This window comes from Helicoverpa armigera, chromosome 20 (genome assembly GCF_030705265.1).
Source record: "Helicoverpa armigera isolate CAAS_96S chromosome 20, ASM3070526v1, whole genome shotgun sequence".
Lineage (NCBI taxonomy): Eukaryota > Metazoa > Arthropoda > Insecta > Lepidoptera > Noctuidae > Helicoverpa > Helicoverpa armigera.
This window is the reverse complement of record NC_087139.1, coordinates 9,019,445-9,025,295: the sequence shown is the minus strand read 5'-3', so window position 1 is coordinate 9,025,295 and position 5,851 is coordinate 9,019,445.

Sequence of the window (5,851 nt, the reverse complement as noted above, 5' to 3'; positions counted from 1 at the left end):
TTAAAACAACGTTTGTGAAATATGTAAGATTTAATCTTAAGTCTAAGTAGATTTCTTATGCATCTGTGGGATATTTTAAGGCTTTTCGGTCCACCTCTTTTTATCGAGTTTTCATAGCTTTCAGTCTCCTTGAAAAGTCTAGGGTCCGAGTTATGTCAACTCCGCCTGACGGCCTCTGACGTGGAATTGTAACAACAACTGCTACTGAGTAGCTCTTGCACTACACGGATGTAACTCAGCCAAATTGCCAGACTACAAGCTGTGACCTTCGTTATGAATAAATCTATTAATCCGTTCAGTATCTAGTTTTTAGTGAAGTCAGTATTTATAGAAGCTACACTTTCACAGGATGACATAAGCTATACTTCATCCAGGTATTAGAAATAATTTCACCAGGTTGCAGATAAAATCCTGTAAAATCACTGACTTATTGTATTGTGAGCGACTCTTAGAAGCAAACATTATTATATTTAAAGATAGTACTAAATTCTCAATTTTCCTTGAGAAATGATTGCAACTGTTTCTCGTTATTGTAGTTTTATTCGCGGTTTGTTCGGCTAACCGGCGGAATGCATCTTCTTGCGGTGTAGCTTGGCGAAGCTGGTGTAATGTACAAGAGAAAGCGACTTTATTTATTTCTAAATTATTCGTTAACCAAAGTTTAGTCGAATCATCTGTCTAGCCTTTTTCCAACTTTCTTGGGGGCAGCTTGGATGCAGCTGAGTACCAGTGTTTTACGAGGAGCGACGACTTATAGGTATGACCTCCTCAACCCATTTACCCGGGCAACCCAGTTATTAAATAGTCAAAAATTTTGTGTTTTCGTTGCTGGGAAGAGATTTGAAAAAAGTGATGAGCAGTGCATAGATGCCCAAAACCGTATGGTTGGCGCTCACTGAGGGAAACTACAATCCTCAACTGATTGTAGGCCGTTTCAAATGTAATTAGTCTGATATAATGATGACACATGTTGACCTAAGATTTGTTGAAAAATTGAATAATTGAGTGTAGCACCGTGTCTGTATGAGCATTTTAAATCGCTTTTTGTTGTAGTTTACACCATATAACGCCATTCCTCAGTAGAAGTCACAACTCAAGTGTATACAAGCCACAACTTAGGTCTGGAAGCTACTGATTTGTTGCTCTCAGCGATAATCAACTCGACTCACACAGCGCTCAGTATGTTTGAGCATGTTTGAGCTTTGTTCTGTGTGTGCACATGTTTGAGTGTAAGTTTGCTAAATTAAGTTAGCTCGATTTGAATGTGTTGATGTTTTGCTGGGTGGTGGGTTGCCGATTTTGTTAGTAAAAGGTATTTAATTAGAGATTATTGTCGATTTTTTGAATTTTAAGAAGTATTTTTAGATAATTGCGAGTTGTTGAGCCCAGTGTTTAAGTTTATTAAACGGATTTCGATGAAATAAAAATTTCTTGTAAAGATTTCGGTGAAACAAAAAATGTTGTTTTTTACCGATTTTGATGTAAAGACAGATATTCTGATTTCTATTAGATATTTTTATGCTCTATATAAAAAAAAAAATATTTATTTTTATAGATTTAGTTTTTTTTTTATAATGTACAGGTTTAACATTTTAAATTAAGAATTCAAAAAAAACTATTTATAGACTACTTTTTCACAGGATAACTGAAATTTGAAAACAGATACAAGCCAATTTTTACTTAGGTACTTTTAAATACATAAAGTGACTTTCCCAAGGTATAAAATCAAACACGAGTATCATTGACTTACATTATAGATTACGTGAACATCAGTACGTTCGTGATAGGTCTAAAGATAGTTCCATTTTCTGAGAAATTTCTTATTGAGGTCGAATAGAATTGGTCAACAGTCGTCGTCCATACTTGCAATAATTCAAACAATATCGATTTTTAAGTATTTGCCTAGTTATTTATTTAGATACCCCTGGCTTTTGAAGTTGGGTTGATATGCACCGGCAGTATAAATAGCATGCACTTTGGAAGAGTTTTATTGAAAAAAAAACTTACTATTAAGTAAAGTTGGCAATAAAATTTACCCACTTAGGGAAAAGTAGTGGGAATAAGCTCAAGTATTACGTGCACTGATTGCAGTTTGTCAATTCGGTAAGTGAGTATATGATTACTTATTGCATTTTATAGAAATAAAAAAGCTAGAACGTTATTTTTACAGTAATGTTAATACAAATCTTGCTAGAGTCAAATTAATCCTGTAGAAATAAAGTTTTTCTTATTAAATATTAGGAATTGAAGTCATTAGGAAAGTTGTGTGTCTGGCAGAACCAAGAACTTAGTAATCAGAACAGACAACACTTCAGCAGTTTTCACGTAGTTACTGAAATCATTAGTACATCTAGCTTACTCAATCTTTCCTATTTAATAATATTATGTATACGTTTTGCATGTATGGATGTTTATATTCCTCTTTCACACTTAAACTATTGAATAAATTTGATGAAAATTGGCAGTATTATAATTCCAATGCCAAGTAGTACTATTGGAATTTATTTCATAAATTTAAATATTAAAAAAACCAAAATTCCATAAAATTAAAAAAAAATAACAAAAAGGAATATAATTTGCCACTTTTTATCTGGCTGTGGGAAGTAGGTAATTTCTTCTGTAAGCGGGTAAAACCACTGGTGAAATCGTTGGCAGAAGCTAGAAAACAAATAATTGCGAACTAAATATTTTTTATACTAACAAGAATTTGGTACAAATATTATTGTGATAAAATTGCCATGAAAGCGTACAAATCTAATCGGATATGTTCACAATACAAAGATATTTTGTAGGATATTTTCTGTGTCAAGTGACAATCGGGTAAAGCGTTGTCAGTGTTTCGTAGGTAAGCCTACTAGTGAGGTACTAGCCCGGGAATATAGGTCGGGATTTATGCGTAGCATGAGAGAAATATGAGAGACTTTGACTGATAAATGGTGAGAGTGACGAATGTTGGTCATTTTGTGGGATTTTGTTGCCTGCATAGTCAGTGGCTAGAATTGATATAATTTTAGAAAAATCGATAAGTGACCAGCGTTTATATATATAGCGATATAGAGTTCACTTCTTATACTAAAAACGTTGTTATTAATTTCAAATTACTTTCAAACATGGTAAGTGTATGACTGTAGAGATAAAGCACATTTATTAAATAACAATTATAAGAACGGGAGTTATTTAGTTTGGTATTATCTCTAAATGCCTCTCGAAATTTCTATCAGAAACATTAAAACTTGCCCAGCTAAGTGTCACACATAGGATATACGGGACATAAAACAGTTAAGGAATGGGGCATCCCGGGAATCCGGGACTCGCTAACCGCCGCGAGGGTCACGTTACACTTCGAGGTCCGTAACAAGCGAAGCCCATAAATTGGAATTTAGTGCGGGACCAATTCCGTGGCGTCTTTTTATTTGGGATTTTTTTTCAACCCTTTTGATAATAACGCCGGGATTTTTCTGCGTATCTGTTACTAGATTGTTGTTTATTTTGATGGGATTTTTACTAGGGCTGTTTAAAATTATTTTAAAATGGTGCGTAATTCAGTAGATAATTATAATTTTCTAACGGTCCTTTTAACTTTCATAACACTGTTAACGCCATAGCCTAATGATGAAAAAAATTACATATTGATACCGTTTTATTAAGACCGAATGCGATGTCGGAGCAATGTGGATGCCCTCTGCCCCATCTAGGGGACACAGGGCTGTAAGTCAAGAATGACTTTCTTTAAGATACCGTTTTAAGTCTTTTTTTTTCAAATGTTTAGTCCTTTATTTAACCTTCATCGGCTCTTGGGACAGTATTGACCCATTTTGATATAAACAGGTAATTTTCAAACAAACAAAATCAAGAACTTGTTTGCCGTCGATTCAATTTTTTATCAATATTTCTTTTCGACCGGCTACATGCTGCTAAATGAACTGGCCGAAAACTGGTGGAATATTTCAAAAAAAGAATTGTACGTTTTTGGTCGAATCACGGAGGAAGAAATGACAGCGGAGATGCTATATGAAAGGTAGGTCAGGCGCCTTTTTGTAAGTTAAGTAATGTAGCGTTCAGGTTCCTTGTCAGATCAAAACCAATCTGTCCAAGGTCGGTCTTGATTGATTGGTAATTTTATTTGGAAAATAATGAGCGGTTTCGGTAGAAGGCATGTAAGATCAGAGCTCGTAATGTTCCTTGTCCGCCGAACACCCGTATTTTGTCACGCTACTTTCTTAGAAGATTTTGCGTTATGGCATCTCCGCTAGTCATTTTGTTCTCCATGGGTGGAATCGTAACGTTTTTACTCAAAGTTCTCGATTGGAAACTCGTATTTGAAGAGTATTCGGCGCACCCAATCTCAGCCTTTGGTGTTTATGTGAGACAAAATACGTTTTGCACTTTTTTTAATTACTGAAAAGGCTAGCAGTGTGCTGAATCTGTCGCTGGCAAATAGCCTTTTTCCTCAGTTTTTCTGCAAAAATAATGACAAAATTACATAAAAAATCATAGACGCGTGAGTAAGTCCACAGATAATATAATTAATGCTCGTAGATCGACGCGGCGCGCAGATCTGTCAAAAATTCAAAATGGCTGTCATCCGTGGTCTCGACAAAAATATTGTATAAATGTGGTTAAGACTTTAAAATATCTATGAATAATTGTCTCAGTACATTAGTAGGGGTAAATAATTTAGAGCATTTCCCTATCTTTCCGCATCGCTGCGTTCAGCAGAACAGTTAATGTTAACATTTATTTTGCCGTCAAATTCCTTATCAACTTGTTTAAGTTAATAATCCTCTAAATCTCCGAGACTTTCCCTATTAACTGAATAATGATTTGTTGTTTATTTTTCTTTGAGAAACTTTGGGAAGGATAATTTATTTATAATCTTGTTGTTTAAATAATGAAAAACACGGATAGCTTCTGTTCTTGAAATTTTGAAGTTTTTAGATAAATAAATTGCGTAATAGCTAAGATTGATGAGTGTTTTTGTATAGCTTCTTATCAATTTTTAGTTTCTAATTTGTTGAGCTTAGCCCTAATTTGTGGTGTTGATTGTCTATAAAAGTCCATCTGAATTCTCAAGTGTTTTAAAAGGATTGCCTGACCTCGAGCACTCAGTTACATGCTACTATAGTCTGATTTTTAATTCGAGTCAGTAAAATGACATTTCCAGTGTTGCACAGTTTTAAAAAAATAGGGTCCCAAATAAATAGTCATGTGGAAAATCGAGATTTTTAAATCGAGAATTAAAAGTTAGTCTAGATTACATTCATTTATTTATTTGTACATACATGAATTTTTTTTATTAATATCCAATTGGCTTTATATTAACATAAATATGTAATTTACGGAAATTAAACTGAAAACATGTAATTAAATATTACATAAAATACTGTTGTTATATTTTTTTTTTTGTTATTGGCAGGACTAAAATCATGACTAAACTTCTAAGTCGATCGATTGTGGAACATCACTATTGTAGTGGGTCACCCTTTTTTGTGAAAGTGACAGTTGCCCCTGTCATTTTACTGACTCGAATTAAAAATCAGACTATACAACAGTCTTGACGAAGCTTCTAAACTAAGCAACGTGCATTCCGAATTATTTATAGAGAAGTAACCGCATCAATTTTCATTTTTTTTATATTCGACCATGGTTGCTTTTCTCGAAGGAGTTTAGCTAGCTGCTCAAGAAATATTACAGTAAAGTACTTTGTAGTAAATAAGTCGGTTTGTCATGTAATTAAACCGTCTGTAACTGAACCGCTCTCACGCGCTGATCTGATCAACTTCTGACCTATCAACTCAAAACATTTATTATTAAGCCCACAAGAAACCTAATTACCAAACTTCACCCACAT